Genomic DNA, 18,303 nt, shown 5'->3' on the forward strand with positions numbered 1-18,303 from the left:
CACCAGGTGGTACAGTTTTAGCACCTACTTGGATAAGTCTACGTTCAAAGATTCAGAATGGCATCGGAACACAATTGGCCCTTTTTAACTAGTACCTACTCCACTCAACTTGATCCGACTCAGCTTTTAGGGTTTTCCATGAGGTAGTACCGCCTGGCACCAGGTGGTACAGTTTTAGCACCTACTTGGCTAAGTCTACGTTCAAATATTCACAATGACATCGGAACACAATTGGCCCTTTTTAACTAGTACCTACTCCACTCAACTTGATCCGACTCAGCTTTTAGGGTTTTCCATGAGGTAGTACCGCCTGGCACCAGGTGGTACAGTTTTAGCACCTACTTGGCTAAGTCTATGTTCAAAGATTCACAATGACATCGGAACACAATTGGCCCTTTTTGACTAGTACCTACTCCACTCAACTTGATCCGACTAAGCTTTTAGGGTTTTCCATGAGGTAGTACCGCCTGGCACCAGGTGGTACAGTTTTAGCACCTACTTGGCTAAGTCTACGTTCAAAGATTCACAATGACATCGGAACACAATTGGCCCTTTTTGACTAGTGCCTACTCCACTCAACTTGATCCGACTCAGCTTTTAGGGTTTTCCATGAGGTAGTACCGCCTGGCACCAGGTGGTACAGTTTTAGCACCTACTTGGATAAGTCTACGTTCAAAGATTCAGAATGGCATCGGAACACAATTGGCCCTTTTTAACTAGTACCTACTCCACTCAACTTGATCCGACTCAGCTTTTAGGGTTTTCCATGAGGTAGTACCGCCTGGCACCAGGTGGTACAGTTTTAGCACCTACTTGGGTAAGTCTACGTTCAAAGATTCAGAATAACATCGGAACACAATTGGCCCTTTTTAACTAGTACCTACTCCACTCGACTTGATCCGACTAAGCTTTTAGGGTTTTCCATGAGGTAGTACCACCTGGCACCAGGTGGTACAGTTTTAGTACCTACTTGGCTAACTCTACGTTCAAAGATTCAGAATAACATCGGAACACAATTGGCCCTTTTTAACTAGTACCTACTCCACTCGACTTGATCCGACTCAGCTTTTAGGGTTTTCCATGAGATAGTACCGCCTGGCACCAGGTGGTACAGTTTTAGCACCTACTTGGATAAGTCTACGTTCAAAGATTCAGAATGGCATCGGAACACAATTGGCCCTTTTTAACTAGTACCTACTCCACTCAACTTGATCCGACTCAGCTTTTAGGGTTTTCCATGAGGTAGTACCGCCTGGCACCAGGTGGTACAGTTTTAGCACCTACTTGGCTAAGTCTACGTTCAAATATTCACAATGACATCGGAACACAATTGGCCCTTTTTAACTAGTACCTACTCCACTCAACTTGATCCGACTCAGCTTTTAGGGTTTTCCATGAGGTAGTACCGCCTGGCACCAGGTGGTACAGTTTTAGCACCTACTTGGCTAAGTCTATGTTCAAAGATTCACAATGACATCGGAACACAATTGGCCCTTTTTGACTAGTACCTACTCCACTCAACTTGATCCGACTCAGCTTTTAGGGTTTTCCATGAGGTAGTACCGCCTGGCACCAGGTGGTACAATTTTAGCACCTACTTGGCTAACTCTACGTTCAAAGATTCACAATGACATCGGAACACAATTGGCCCTTTTTAACTAGTACCTACTCCACTCAACTTGATCCGACTAAGCTTTTAGGGTTTTCCATGAGGTAGTACCGCCTGGCACCAGATGGTACAATTTTAGCAACTACTTGATCGGGGTCAAGCTGAGTCGAGCCGAAAATTGAGGTGGTAGAAAGAGGCCATGGATCGGTATTGAGATTTTCCTTGTTTTGTTTTAAAATGTAGGGTCATGCTTGTTCAAACGGGGAATACAGAAATGACATGGGCCCACATATCGTTCTTGCACAGGTTTTAGTGTTTTAGAATGATATTGTGCATTTCAGGAGGTTTACGTCCATTCAAAGAGGTACCACTGTGGACGCTGTGATGGTAGGAACAGAGTTGAACATTGATGGATGAAACATCTGTTGGTTATTAAAACTGCTACGCCCAACGTGGGGCTCGAACCCACGACCCTGAGATTAAGAGTCTCATGCTCTACCGACTCCGCTAAAGCTGGGGAACAATAGTCTGTATGAGGGGGTGAAGAAGGGGGAAAAGGGGGAAGAAGGGGGAAGGGGAAAAATGAAGGAAAAGAGGAGTTTTTGAGAATATGAGGGGAAAAAATGGAATGAACTTGTAGTTATTTGTGTTTCTGCTGTCCATTTCAAGTAAAAGCACACATTCTGGTGTATTCATTTGAGAAATCTACGCGAACATGACACTTTGCTGTGGAATAGTATAGGAGGCTCTTAATCCAAAGGTCACCGGTTCGATTCCACCATTGGAAGATGACACAAACGTTTAGCAAGTGTTATCAAATGTACTTTTATGGTCATTTTTAAATTTCTGAATTAAGTGCTGCAACAATGTAATCTTCTTCTCTGAATGAGTTTGCATGTTTGCAGAAAAAACTGAAGACACTCACTGAAATGTAACAAATTTATTACTAATTTCACACACACAAACACTCAGAAACGTGTGAAATTAAACCTGAAGTAATAAAAACAGGAATAAATTAAACAATTAAAAATAGAAAAAAATAAATGGGACAGTATATCTTCCCATAATACTACCATTTTCTTTTATGCACGGCAGGTGACACTGACAGCATTTGTTTTTTTCCACCGTGCGGGCGTAAGCTCTCCGGGTTAGTGGAGGTGAGGGCAGGGAATCAGATGGCACAATCTGTTTGTTTCCATTTGGGATGACAAACACAACTGGCTCAATGAATGGACTGGGGTTTAAAAGTACAGGAGATGGAGATGGAGGAAGAGACAGAGGAGAAACGATCTGCAGAAACTTCTTGGGACTGCAGCCAGGTGGTGATACTTTTCTTTTGGTGGGGCTTGTGATGCGGTTGGATAAATCAGACATCTGAGGGAATAAAGGCACAGTTCACAATATAGGATAACCATAGATGATAGTGAATTAATCTATCTATCATTATGGGTATAGCAGTCAATAAAACCAGATCATTTCAACATGAAATGAATGAAATGCATGAAAGTGCCACTATAGTTACTGCTACATGAAAACAATAACAATGTACATTTTTTAAAATCAAAGTCAACCTATGTATCATTCTCTTTACATTACCTTAGATGAATGCTTCCCAGCCAAACTTAAGTTTGGCTTCAGCATGGCACCATGACAGCCACCAAACCGTGGCTTTGTAAACTGACAAAAAGAAAAACATAACCTTAACTGGGGCTTTGTACATTTTATACAGTTGAGTATATTAATAATATTAATATAAATATCAGCATAAGTAAATCCTCATTACTTACTGATACCAAAGTCACAATGGGTCTTCTCGGTTCATCACCAGCTAAGGAGACGTCCTTTGGTGGTGGTGAATCTGCAGGTGAGGGCCCTGGCTGCTCTGCCACCAGCACGTCATAATTGTATGAGAGCCTTCTGATACCTTCTTTGCATGCAAACCGCAGTTACAGCTCTGTGCACCTCCAAACAGTGACATTTGTCCCCTCATCTGCATTGGGCATTTCTCAATCTGTATTAATGTTTGACAGCAAATAAGAAGGTGTTCCCTTTAAATATGTCACAGCTTTACATTTAATATGATACACATATCACTCTGTGCAGGTTTACCTTTCAGATACAGATCATGCCACTTTTTCTGCCGAGGTGCTGGTCTGTTTCCTGCCTCAGAGGGCCAAACACCCGAGGCAGCAAATTTTCGCAGGCGGGATATCCACTCCTCCTCTCCCATGGCCCTGTGTTTTTTTTTTTTTGTTTGGAAGCCATCTGCCATTAACAGAGAAAGAATATCTATACCAAACAGCTAATATTTGTACATCACAGAAATATGACCAATGTGCACTATTTTTAACTTATTAAAATATATATATTCATGCACACACATAAGTTCTTACTTGCATACAATCACACAAACACACAGCTAATTATTAACTAATAGCAGTAGCCTACATATTACACATATTACAACAGAAGTGAATACTACATAGATTTCATTCATACCCTAGCTTGTTATCAACTAATACTAGTAGCAGCAATGCATATTTAAGACTTTTGTGACAACAGAAGTTAATATGTCGTACTGATTAGCAGTACAATATAGAGCAGTACAATAGCATTAGCATGTTTGACAAAAAAATCGCCACGTAGAAAAAACGATATATTTACCTTCTGTAGTTAAAGTCACCTGAAGTCCTGCGGGCAGAATTATGGAGAAGTGCCATCGTGATTGGCTATCAGCAAAAATGGAAATGGAGCAACGCGATTGGCTGTTGGGCTGAATTATGGAGAAGTGCCATCGTGATTGGCTATCAACAAAAATGGAAATGGAGCAACGCGATTGGCTGTTGGGCTGAATTATGGAGAAGTGCCATCGTGATTGGCTATCAGCAAAAATGGAAACGAGGCAACGTGATTGGCTGTTGGGCTGAATTATGGAGAAGTGCCATCGTGATTGGCTATCACCAAAGATGGACCAAAAATGGAAATGGGGCAACGCGATTGGAGGAGAATTATACAGACGCTTGGTCTCCCGCTACCGCTAGCCAGGCCATTCACACCTGAACAAACATGCCTTTCGAAAAAAAAATAAGGTAAAAAAGAAAGCTAAGTCTATCTTCACAGATTCAGAATGACATCGGAACACAATTGGCCCTTTTTAACTAGTACCTACTCCCCTCGACTTTATCCGACTAAGCTTTTAGGGTTTTCCATGAGGTAGTACCGCCTGGCACCAGGTGGTACAGTTTTAGAACCTACTTGGCTAAGTCTACGTTCAAAGATTCAGAATGGCATGGGAACACAATTGGCCCTTTTTAACTAGTACCTACTCCACTCAACTTGATCCGACTCAGCTTTTAGGGTTTTCCATGAGGTAGTACCGCCTGGCACCAGGTGGTACAGTTTTAGCACCTACTTGGATAAGTCTACGTTCAAAGATTCACAATGACATCGGAACACAATTGGCCCTTTTTAACTAGTACCTACTCCACTCAACTTGATCCGACTCAGCTTTTAGGGTTTTCCATGAGGTAGTACCGCCTGGCACCAGGTGGTACAGTTTTAGCACCTACTTGGATAAGTCTACGTTCAAAGATTCAGAATGGCATGGGAACACAATTGGCCCTTTTTAACTAGTACCTACTCCACTCAACTTGATCCGACTAAGCTTTTAGGGTTTTCCATGAGGTAGTACCGCCTGGCACCAGGTGGTACAGTTTTAGCACCTACTTGGGTAAGTCTACGTTCAAAGATTCAGAATAACATCGGAACACAATTGGCCCTTTTTAACTAGTACCTACTCCACTCGACTTGATCCGACTAAGCTTTTAGGGTTTTCCATGAGGTAGTACCGCCTGGCACCAGGTGGTACAGTTTTAGCACCTACTTGGCTAAGTCTATGTTCAAAGATTCACAATGACATCGGAACACAATTGGCCCTTTTTAACTAGTACCTACTCCACTCGACTTGATCCGACTAAGCTTTTAGGGTTTTCCATGAGGTAGTACCACCTGGCACCAGGTGGTACAGTTTTAGTACCTACTTGGCTAACTCTACGTTCAAAGATTCAGAATAACATCGGAACACAATTGGCCCTTTTTAACTAGTACCTACTCCACTCAACTTGATCCGACTAAGCTTTTAGGGCTTTCCATGAGGTAGTACCGCCTGGCACCAGGTGGTACAGTTTTAGCACCTACTTGGATAAGTCTACGTTCAAAGATTCAGAATAACATCGGAACACAATTGGCCCTTTTTAACTAGTACCTACTCCACTCGACTTGATCCGACTAAGCTTTTAGGGTTTTCCATGAGGTAGTACCACCTGGCACCAGGTGGTACAGTTTTAGTACCTACTTGGCTAACTCTACGTTCAAAGATTCAGAATAACATCGGAACACAATTGGCCCTTTTTAACTAGTACCTACTCCACTCGACTTGATCCGACTCAGCTTTTAGGGTTTTCCATGAGGTAGTACCGCCTGGCACCAGGTGGTACAGTTTTAGCACCTACTTGGATAAGTCTACGTTCAAAGATTCAGAATAACATCGGAACACAATTGGCCCTTTTTAACTAGTACCTACTCCACTCGACTTGATCCGACTCAGCTTTTAGGGTTTTCCATGAGGTAGTACCACCTGGCACCAGGTGGTACAGTTTTAGTACCTACTTGGCTAACTCTACGTTCAAAGATTCAGAATAACATCGGAACACAATTGGCCCTTTTTAACTAGTACCTACTCCACTCGACTTGATCCGACTCAGCTTTTAGGGTTTTCCATGAGGTAGTACCGCCTGGCACCAGGTGGTACAGTTTTAGCACCTACTTGGATAAGTCTACGTTCACAGATTCAGAATGACATCGGAACACAATTGGCCCTTTTTAACTAGTACCTACTCCCCTCGACTTTATCCGACTAAGCTTTTAGGGTTTTCCATGAGGTAGTACCGCCTGGCACCAGGTGGTACAGTTTTAGAACCTACTTGGCTAAGTCTACGTTCAAAGATTCAGAATGGCATGGGAACACAATTGGCCCTTTTTAACTAGTACCTACTCCACTCAACTTGATCCGACTCAGCTTTTAGGGTTTTCCATGAGGTAGTACCGCCTGGCACCAGGTGGTACAGTTTTAGCACCTACTTGGATAAGTCTACGTTCAAAGATTCACAATGACATCGGAACACAATTGGCCCTTTTTAACTAGTACCTACTCCACTCAACTTGATCCGACTAAGCTTTTAGGGTTTTCCATGAGGTATTACCGCCTGGCACCAGGTGGTACAGTTTTAGCACCTACTTGGGTAAGTCTACGTTCAAAGATTCAGAATAACATCGGAACACAATTGGCCCTTTTTAACTAGTACCTACTCCACTCGACTTGATCCGACTAAGCTTTTAGGGTTCTCCATGAGGTAGTACCGCCTGGCACCAGGTGGTACAGTTTTAGCACCTACTTGGCTAAGTCTATGTTCAAAGATTCAGAATGACATCGGAACACAATTGGCCCTTTTTAACTAGTACCTACTCCACTCGACTTGATCCGACTCAGCTTTTAGGGTTTTCCATGAGGTAGTACCGCCTGGCACCAGGTGGTACAGTTTTAGCACCTACTTGGATAAGTCTACGTTCACAGATTCAGAATGACATCGGAACACAATTGGCCCTTTTTAACTAGTACCTACTCCCCTCGACTTTATCCGACTAAGCTTTTAGGGTTTTCCATGAGGTAGTACCGCCTGGCACCAGGTGGTACAGTTTTAGAACCTACTTGGCTAAGTCTACGTTCAAAGATTCAGAATGGCATGGGAACACAATTGGCCCTTTTTAACTAGTACCTACTCCACTCAACTTGATCCGACTCAGCTTTTAGGGTTTTCCATGAGGTAGTACCGCCTGGCACCAGGTGGTACAGTTTTAGCACCTACTTGGATAAGTCTACGTTCAAAGATTCACAATGACATCGGAACACAATTGGCCCTTTTTAACTAGTACCTACTCCACTCAACTTGATCCGACTAAGCTTTTAGGGTTTTCCATGAGGTAGTACCGCCTGGCACCAGGTGGTACAGTTTTAGCACCTACTTGGGTAAGTCTACGTTCAAAGATTCAGAATAACATCGGAACACAATTGGCCCTTTTTAACTAGTACCTACTCCACTCGACTTGATCCGACTAAGCTTTTAGGGTTCTCCATGAGGTAGTACCGCCTGGCACCAGGTGGTACAGTTTTAGCACCTACTTGGCTAAGTCTATGTTCAAAGATTCAGAATGACATCGGAACACAATTGGCCCTTTTTAACTAGTACCTACTCCACTCAACTTGATCCGACTAAGCTTTTAGGGTTTTCCATGAGGTAGTACCGCCTGGAACCAGGTGGTACAATTTTAGCACCTACTTGGCTAACTCTACGTTCAAAGATTCACAATGACATCGGAACACAATTGGCCCTTTTTAACTAGTACCTACTCCACTCAACTTGATCCGACTAAGCTTTTAGGGTTTTCCATGAGGTAGTACCGCCTAGCACCAGATGGTACAATTTTAGCAACTACTTGATCGGGGTCAAGCTGAGTCGAGCCGAAAATTGAGGTGGTAGAAAGAGGCCATGGATCGGTATTGAGATTTTCCTTGTTTTGTTTTAAAATGTAGGGTCATGCTTGTTCAAACGGGGAATACAGAAATGACATGGGCCCACATATCGTTCTTGCACAGGTTTGAGTGTTTTAGAATCATATTGTGCATTTCAGGAGGTTTGTGTCCATTCAAAGAGGTACCACTGTGGACGCTGTGATGGTAGGAACAGAGTTGAACATTGATGGATGAAACATCTGTTGGTTATTAAAACTGCTACGTCCAACGTGGGGCTCGAACCCACGACCCTGAGATTAAGAGTCTCATGCTCTACCGACTGAGCTAGCCAGGCCATTCACACCTGAACAAACATGCCTTTCGAAAAAAAATAAGGTAAAAAAGAAAGCTAAGTCTATCTTCACAGATTCAGAATGAATTCGGAACACAATTGGCCCTTTTTAATTAGTACCTACTCCCCTCGACTTTATCCGACTAAGCTTTTAGGGTTTTCCATGAGGTAGTACCGCCTGGCACCAGGTGGTACAGTTTTAGCACCTACTTGGCTAAGTCTACGTTCAAAGATTCAGAATGACATCGGAACACAATTGGCCCTTTTTAACTAGTACCTACTCCACTCAACTTGATCCGACTCAGCTTTTAGGGTTTTCCATGAGGTAGTACCGCCTGGCACCAGGTGGTACAGTTTTAGCACCTACTTGGCTTAGTCTACGTTCAAAGATTCACAATGACATCGGAACACAATTGGCCCTTTTTGACTAGTACCTACTCCACTCAACTTGATCCGACTAAGCTTTTAGGGTTTTCCATGAGGTAGTACCGCTTGGCACCAGGTGGTACAATTTTAGCACCTACTTGGCTAACTCTACGTTCAAAGATTCACAATGACATCGGAACACAATTGGCCCTTTTTAACTAGTACCTACTCCACTCGACTTTATCCGACTAAGCTTTTAGGGTTTTCCATGAGGTAGTACCGCCTGGCACCAGGTGGTACAAATTTAGCACCTACTTGGCAAAGTCTACGTTCACAGATTCAGAATGACATTGGAACACAATTGGCCCTACTCCACTCGACTTGATCCGACTCAGCTTTTAGGGTTTTCCATGAGGTAGTACCGCCTGGCACCAGGTGGTACAGTTTTAGCACCTACTTGGCTAACTCTACGTTCAAAGATTCACAATGACATCGGAACACAATTGGCCCTTTTTAACTAGTACATACTCCACTCGACTTTATCCGACTAAGCTTTTAGGGTTTTCCATGAGGTAGTACCGCCAGGCACCAGGTGGTACAATTTTAGCACCTACTTGAATAAGTCTACGTTCAAAGATTCAGAATGACATCGGAACACAATTGGTCCTCTATAACTAGTACCTACTCCACTCGACTTTATCCGACTAAGCTTTTAGGGTTTTCCATGAGGTAGTACCGCCTGGCACCAGGTGGTACAAATTTAGCACCTACTTGGCAAAGTCTACGTTCACAGATTCAGAATGACATTGGAACACAATTGGCCCTACCCCACTCGACTTGATCCGACTCAGCTTTTAGGGTTTTCCCTACTTGGTCGGGGTCAAGCTGAGTCAAGCCGAAAATGTTATGGTCGCTGTTTCCGGGTCCTTGTGAAGGAGTGGCTTTCATAACTGATCCGCTGACATCACTCCCTGTCCAATCAGTGGCCTGCAACCAACTTCGACTTTGCCTTAAAGTGCTGGATCCAACACCTGTTGTCAAAACTGCTTCCCCCAACATGGGGCTCAAATCCATGACCCTGAGATGAAGAGTCTCATGCTCTACCGACTGACCTAGCTAGGCTATTGACACCTCAGGGAACATGCTTTCCGAAATAAAAAGAAGATGAAAAATAAAGCTTTCTACTTGAGATGCGCCCTCACGACTGGAAATGTGAGGGAAAGGGTGCATGAGAATGGGTGTCCACTTGCCCTCCTCAAGCCCCATATGCCTTTGTGATAATTACTTTTTCTCCAGAGTTGAAAGTGGATATATGAATCATTAGACTCTGACTCAGCTCACCTCTTCTCATCTCTGATATCATCATATATCATCATTTGATATTGTCCCTGAAAGATAACCTTCAATGAGTCTCAGACTCACACTTTAGGAATGTTTCTTGTGGTGTGGTCCCAACCAGGCACTTTGAAAGACACCACACAGTAATACAATAACTGAATGCAATTCATGTTTTATCAAATAACAAAATTAGGAGTAGATTTCCTTTTAGTCCAGATTAGCACAGCCACATATGAACGTAAAGCTGCTTTTTCATCTGTTAAGCAGCTTAGCTTTTTGACATCTGTTAGAGGGCACGTTTTCTGCTTTTCAGGTCAGACTTTGATTCAATGCAACTTACTGCTGTTGTCAGTAAATTGAAAGGCTACGACTACATCTTATACTGTGAAAAATGTTTTTGTAAGCCACCCTTTATTAGCAGAATTTACTGATTGTATTGTTCTTGGCTACATCTGTGCCTTCAACTTCTGCACACAAGAGAAAGTCTTGTTTGTGTGCTTCTTTGTTTGCATAGTGAGCCTTTAAAGGCCTCATGATTGGCACAACTCTACTGCTTTTATCATAGAATCTGTAGCTATGTCATATTAGTGTTCTAATTTGGCACATTTTTGGTGTTCTTTGAAAAAAACAGACAAATGGCACCTGCACCTCAAATGTCTGCATTTGATTGACTTTTCAAAAGTAAGATAGAACAAATTATTTAAAAAATATTCAATATTAAAAGAAACATATTGTACCGTCTTTTTTTTTTGCAAGCTGACACAATGTTCTGAGGTCTTTATGAAATGTCAGTGACATTATTTGGCCAATATAACAGAGGGACACTATCACCTCCATTTACATATATTAATTTAAACGTATCATTTTAGGGCGTGGAGGGAATCACTTGACTCCTCTTTTCCCTTGTCTTCCTGAGGGTCAGCCAGTTATGAGATCTGTTGTAGTTAATAACTCTCTCTCAGGCACAGTCATATGTGAAGCTCGCCAAAAAAATTTTAAAACAAAAAATGTACCACAGAAAGTAACATCTGCTTGCTGGTTAAAAACACTTTTGAGAACTCACTAATTCCTCACACATCACATATTGGCTCCATAAATACTGGAGTTTATTGTCAGTCGATTCCTTTGTGTAGGGACACTCTTATAAAAGCAAATCCCCATCAGAATGCAAATTTGTTGTCATGCTACCAAAAATGTAATGCTCCAATTTATTTTAATGTTACAGGACCTAAGAGACTGCAAATTTGTATATATTATGATATATGTGATAAACAAACTCATAAAAAGACAAAACAAAAAGTCAAATGTTATAGTTTATCTATAAAACAGTTTGTTTTTTCTAAATTACATTTTTGAAGGATTTCAATGTGGCATATGTGTAAAATCAATGTTCATCCAATGTAATGCGCATTGTACTGTATATTTTACAATGCCATGTATTGCGAGATAGCAGAAAACCTTTCGAAAGGCTGCAAACATCCAAGATTTTGGCATGAAATTAGCAAAAACTGGCTAAACTCTTATCTGAGACAAATTTATTTTCATGTTGTACTGAAACTGTCTGGAGTATACGAACATGTTTTATTAGATTTTATTAATTTTATTTTAATTATTTATTTGATTTTATTCACACAACAAAGTCTTGAACTGCGGTATCTCAGCCCTTGGGCACTCCAGGGCAGGAATGTCCACATCAAAGGTTATTATCCATTAAAATAGGTCCTCCTTGCTCTGGACCTGCGATCATATCGTACTGACCTCGGCATTTTGATGAGACCTTTGGTATGATTAATGCCTTCATGTATGTTGATAGTTTCATGATCTATTGAGAGCAGGCTGGTCAGTTACGTCTTGCTCAACACTGTTCCAGATGTTTTTGGCACTAACAAGAGAAATTGAGAGGATTATGTCCTCTGCCTGCCAACACAATCTTTTGATCGAAGGCCAGGTAATATCAGACAATCCACATTAATCCCTACCACCCCCCTCCCTGTTGCTTCCTGTTCTCATTCTGGCCGACCTACCCTCTTCCAGGTTGTTATCGGTCGGAGGGATAATTAAGCCTTGTGGGACTGCTGTAGGTCTCCCTCCTCTAACTTGTCAAAAGTTAGTGGGAGGCAGATCAAACGCCTTTGAAACACAAGTGAAATGAAACAGCTAATCTGCCAGACTGGAGACGTACTAACTGAATATGCTTTTCTTTTCTTTGACCCTTATTCTTTACTTCAAGATCAAAGTCCCCTCAGACTCTGCGTGGACTCTCAGTGTAAAATCTGATAAATAGTAGGAAACTTGTGTTTGATACCGATACAAGCAAAAAAAAAAACTGGGATTTATTGCTGGCCCAATTAACTTATCAACACAAGTCAAAATATGCAAGTTAAAGATTTAGAAGTGGGCTTCTAAGATTTGTAAATGTTCTGCTTTCAACTGTGTCACAGCACAGCAGATATAAATATTTTAAGGGTTTAAAATGTTGGACAGTTAAAATAAGCAATTTAAAGACTTGTCATGGGCATCCTACAGACTTCAACTGCATGAATTACAGAGACGACCCTTTATTTATTTTAGAGACACAGATCCACTGTAATGGAATATATCTGACTTGATTAATCCATTTAGATTTTTAGATATTTCCAGAAAAACATTTTTTTGGCAGCTGTAAACTTTAACTCTTAAGAGATCAAAGTCAGTGTGTATTGTTTTTTAAGAGTATTTTTTTAAGTGTGTTGTTTTTTAAGACAATTACAAACCTGTATTTGTCCCATCAATAAAAAGTCATTTTGTAGGTATTTTCAGGTAGTCATTTCTTGGACAATCTTGGGAAAATCTTGATGACTCATCCTGCACCTTCGGCTATATACTGATATTGCCTCAAATTAAATGTTTCGTGTTCAGGAGAAAGTATGGACATTTTGATCAGATCTTTGACTGCGTTGCTGTATACACATGCATGTGAGGGATGATGCAGGAGGGAGGATGTGAAGCAGAAATTTGGCTTTGGAAATTGCTATCTTTTTTTTTCATGCTACATTAAAAATAGCATATGAGGCTGCGTATTGTGTTGATATGAATACTGCACATTTCTGTGCAGAGAGCTACAGGTCAGCAGAAAAGACAAAATCTCACCAGCACATACAAACATGCTCGCTCACAGTGTAACAACAAATGCTTTGGAATATTTGCTGACAAGTTCATACATTTCATCTGCTGATGTTACAGGGATTTCTCAGAGATGTTTCAGGGAGGGTGGTTGGGTGTAAAATCTCTGCAAAAAATCTGGAGCAAATGTCAAGGCTCCTGAACTGACTAGAACATTTCAGGACTGTTTGTAAAGATAGTTAAACAGAGCTGATGCAGGATATTGGGCAGTTCCAACTTAGGACCCTGGAGCTGAGTTGTCAGGCTTTTTTGTCGATGTGGGCAGCCTCCAAAGGAGGGTCCAGCTGCACACCCCTCTCTTCTTATCAAAGGATGGTTTTTTGGGCAGCATGAAAGATGAAGAGAACATGTCGTATCCTGTTTTGTTTGATCTTCTGTTTATTAGACATGTTCTCCTGTAATAAGCAGCGTCACTGCAGTAAAACATCTGTACTGTAATAAACTGTAACACAGGTGCCTTTCTAACAACTGAGCACGAGAATACCACCAATTTTCGTTCAGTTGCAAAGAAAAAATCCAATCAATTTTTTGCAAAGTGGCAAAAAAGAAATGCAAATCAGACATGTTTCCATTAACTGGTTTGAAGCAAACAAACTAGACTGCATAATGTCTCCACAAGGTGGTGCTATAGGGTTCACAGCTTGTGGTTGTAATTCAATATAAGAAATAGTTGTCCGAATTGGAAAAAAAACCTAGAGGGAGAGAAATGGAGAATAGAATAGTTCCTCAAAAGTATTTCTGATATTCTAAAAATCGTATATATTGTACAGCCAGTGTGTTACTCTTTCTTCCCTTTTTTTTAAATGAAGCATACAGTTTCTGCACAAATGCTGCTCACAGATTTTGCACACAATTAAAGCTGTGAATAGTGACATTTGGATGAAATGATGACACTGTCTGATGTGTAGCTCTGCATTTGTTCTGGTGGCAACAGTCACATTTTTGTCAGCAATTAATGCGTGACATCAGTATGAGAAGGTGCCTTGTGTGCTGAACTCTGAGGCACGTTTGAAGATAACCTTAACAATACAAAGCTCCTACCTGCCTGTTGATGTCCTCAAGTTGTATGTCGGTTGTGAGAGGGTTTTCTTCCTTTGGCTCTCTGGCCTGGCATGGATCCTTTAATCACAACATGTGACAGTTGAACAGATCAGAAAAAATATAAGGCATCGCACTTTCTTTCATCCTTCAGAAAACTTTCATGCATTTTCACCCACACATCCTCTAATGAACTGTCTGTCCATTAGAGACACAGGACTGCATGTTCAGACAGACTTAACCATCAGACTCTCACAAACAGATCGTTCTCCTGCTAAAAAGCTCTTTTTGCAAAACAATGCATCTGTGTTCAGGCAGAACAGGCTCAATATCAACCTTCTCTGCAAATTCCAAATTTGAGCTCCTTTCCATCATTAAAAATTTGCATATGAATGTGTAAAGCCATAGCATGTTTTTACTTTTATTACATATATATATTTAGTCAGTCTTAAAACTTTAAATAGTACAATGGGTGCGAAAGTCCAATTTAAGATGTACAAAAATATCATTTTAACTTTTACACGCAAAGTGTAGCAAAAGTAGCTAATTGTACTCGCATTTCAGTTATTTCAAAATCCTCACTCATACACCAACAGTAAATCTCATAAAAGTCATGCTTGGATTTCAGCTTGACTTTATCCTGACTAACAGACGATGTTCTGTGTTTTGTTCCCACTTAATACAAGATGCTAAATTGCAGGAGTGAAAGAGTCTGGTTCTTGAGGGGCTGCAGTCATGATTAAAAGAAAACTCTGCTGCGAGCAGATGGCCGTGCAGACTTTGCTCGCTTGCTTAAAAGTAGGCAGTCCACCCACCTTCCATATTTTTCTCGCTTTTTCTTTACTGAAGGAAAAGCTGAAGAGGGGGACAGACCACTGAGGGCCAAAAAATAGAATTAAAAAAAAAAGTCTCTTATAATGTGATTAAATATGTTTTTCTGGTTAGGTTTGTTTGTTTGTTTGTTGCCATTGAACATTGGTTCACACTTGTTTTCAGGGTTTTATTGTTTGTTTATAGTAGCTTCATCAGGTAGAAAGCAAATCTGTTGATATTATGTAATTTAGGGCTTGAGCCAGGACTAAAACCTAGGTCAGTTGCATCAAGAAGCATTTAACCTCTGTAAATGGTCCACCAGCTCAACCAGTTTAGCTACGCAGTGCCCCATCTTAATGTACAAGTTTATATTTTTTTATATCCTCTTTATGATTTGATGAACACGTAATTACTCTCTGGAGTAAAATTCACCTCACCAATATTTTTTCTTCCCAACTAGATCTCATAAAATATGTGTAGATAGACTGAGACACTTCAGGAAAAGTTTTGTATTTTTAACATTATCAGGAACTCGTTATGTAGAAGAAGAGATGTAGAATCATTTTCAAAAAAAGCATATGAGGAGAGAAGATTTTACAGCAGTGGATATTTGATTCCTTCTTTTATTAGTCCATAGATCAGAATATTTTGCCTCTTTTTTTTTGATTAGTATGTTCTTTTTTTAATGTCTTTGTTGGAAACCACTATGTATGGGTAAAAAATATTCACTCGTAGATATCAGCAAGATCTCTTCTTGTACGCAAAGATCTTTTTTATAACAGGTTTTCTGAAATTGTATGTTTAAATATTCAAAAACCTACATCATCTAATCAGGAATGCACGGATTAGCCAAAAAAAAAACAGTAGATACATAGAGTTGGAAGTGGTGTTGTTTTTCTGTGTCTTTGACTTGGCATTTGTGTGTAGTTTCCTGACATGATTAGTATTTACCGTGTACTTCTGTGTTTACCTACTTCACATTCCAAACCCGATTTGCTCAAGAGAAACTGTCACCTCAGTTTTGTGCTTGCTTGATTTGTACTAAGCTCAGCAATGTAGTTACTAGTTTTAGAGCTTCCTGCTGACATTGTTTCTTCCCATTTATTGATCCCTGTGCGTGAGCTATTTCACCGGCTGCAATAAGGAAACTTCACTACCTCATCTTGAATTTAAAATAAGGCGATTTTAAAAGTCTGACTGAGCTCGTGGAGAACAACAAACAGACCACTGAAGTGAATCCAAAAAGACTTGTTTTTTCCCTCTGAGAACACAAAAGCCATTTTCCTTTATTGATTCCCCCTATTAAATCTGTACCAATCACAACACAGACGTACACAGGCGGAGACAAATCAATGAAAAGGATTTTTAAACTCCTACATGGCAGCGATGGAGAAAGGCCCTGAAGATCAATGTGAGGGCGATGACCCGAATATTTTTGTATATTCAATTAAGGCCTGTGTTGAGGACCACATTATTAGCCCACCAGCAAAGATAAGAATATCCTCTGGATTTGTCCTTTACAGACAGAGAGAGTGATGGAAGTCCTGGCTGATGATAAATCCAACCTACAATAAATGAAATTTCTAATTTGAAGGGCTCCGTTAATTCTTATCCAGCACCTCTGCCAGCGATAGTTTTGATGAGGGTCATTTCGAGAGCTAACATTAATAACAACTGTCATATTACAGCTGGCTGTGGCTTGACAGTGTCCTCTTGGAAATAACATATGATGCTATTAGGTGCCATTATAGGTCAAACCCCACACAAACACACCCGGGCTGGCGAAGAGCAACAGTAAATCACTCTAATCCAGCTGTGAGATGAAGGTAGGTTATTTGCTCGTCGCTGAAGGGACGGGGATTTGTGTCACAAGCTGAACTGCAGTTTACCAGCTTGAGTCATGATGACAGCTGTGATAGAGCTCAGTTGTCACTCAGGAGGACCGAGCCACAAATCTCTGATCACCCGCCTTCTACTTGCACAGAAAAACCACCAACTCAGCCTCTCAGTGGATGTGAGGGGATGCCCCGAGAAACACCCAGCTCTTGAGATTGTGTAGCTTTCTTATCACAAGCAGAATCTGGATGCACAGATTTTATCAGAGCTGTGTAATAAAATCAAATAACAAACAACAAACTGTTGAGTAAAATATGAGCATGCAAGGCATATTTGAACAGGATTTTTTTTTCTGTCCCTGCTCTCTTACAGATTTTCATCATCATCACTGATGCTGTTACTCTCCAGGTCCCTCAAGCAGAAATTTGACTCATCACCACTCATCTTCTTCCAACCCTCAGCCCCACTGAGTCTGCCTGTCAATACAGAGACACTAAATGCTGCTCAGACTGTCAGAGAGCAGCTGCAGCATGCCTTTCACTTTACACAGTCCTACTGTACAGCACAGCCTGGCTCATCACAAACTATTACTTAACTGAGAGCAGAAATTTGGAGAATGTGAGGGTTGCATCGAGGAGAATAAGAGGCGAAGAGGCAATCTGAACAAGACACAAACTCTGAAGAAGTTGTTTGCGCCTCCTTTTGGGAGATGGGAAAGAAAAGCAGGTAAAAGATTGGAAAGATGCAGAGAGAGCTTACCTGTCCACGATGCAGACTCACAAACAGGTCTGTGGCTTTCTGTTGCTGCTCTGCTCCGTGCCGCTCCACTCACCTACACTAAACCACTTCCATGACTCACGCAGGGGGCAGATAACTAGCTCTCAGGAAAAGTGGAGTCAACACTCGTTCCAAAGGCAGGCAGGCAGGGCGCGTGCTCTCGCTGCAGTGCTGCTATATCTCATCCTCCTTTCTCCTCCTCTGCCTCCTCCTTTGCTTTGATCCCCTCCACCCCTCATCCAGTGATGCCACCCCCTCCTCCCTATCCCTCTTTCCCTCTCTCCCACCTCCTCACTCTCCACCAAAAGGTGCCACAAACAGAGTGTGCCTGCATCCGCTGCCTCTTATTGGCTCCCTCTTCCCCCCACCATTTCTTCTGTACAGTAGCTGTCTCTCTTTGGACTGTCAGCCTTAAAGAGGAAATGCATCACATCCATCACCGCA

The 18,303-nt window shown here is 41.3% G+C and overlaps 1 protein-coding gene and 1 non-coding gene across 3 annotated transcripts in view; both read right to left on the minus strand.

Annotated features, from left to right (window-relative positions):
* LOC140307486 (alpha-1,3-mannosyl-glycoprotein 4-beta-N-acetylglucosaminyltransferase C-like) overlaps positions 1 to 18,061 on the minus strand; it is a 208,815-nt gene extending 190,754 nt beyond the window's left edge. Inside the window, exons 1-2 of one of the 2 annotated variants that reach the window (XM_072386401.1) lie at positions 17,842 to 18,061; positions 14,437 to 14,514 (exon numbers count right to left, since the gene is read on the minus strand). The gene's annotated coding sequence lies outside the window, so the exon portion shown is untranslated. Of the gene's footprint in view, positions 1 to 14,436; positions 14,525 to 17,841 lie in introns of those variants that run through there. The other variant, XM_072386402.1, reaches the window with a different exon arrangement.
* Positions 8,460 to 8,532, minus strand: trnak-cuu (transfer RNA lysine (anticodon CUU)). Its single transcript has one exon. It is a non-coding gene; the product is annotated as a tRNA-Lys (tRNA).
* Positions 18,062 to 18,303: the final 242 nt, after the last annotated feature.

Source organism: Leuresthes tenuis, unplaced genomic scaffold (assembly GCF_036924035.1).
Source record: "Leuresthes tenuis unplaced genomic scaffold, fLeuTen1.0.hap1 SCAF_5, whole genome shotgun sequence".
Classification (NCBI taxonomy): domain Eukaryota; kingdom Metazoa; phylum Chordata; class Actinopteri; order Atheriniformes; family Atherinopsidae; genus Leuresthes; species Leuresthes tenuis.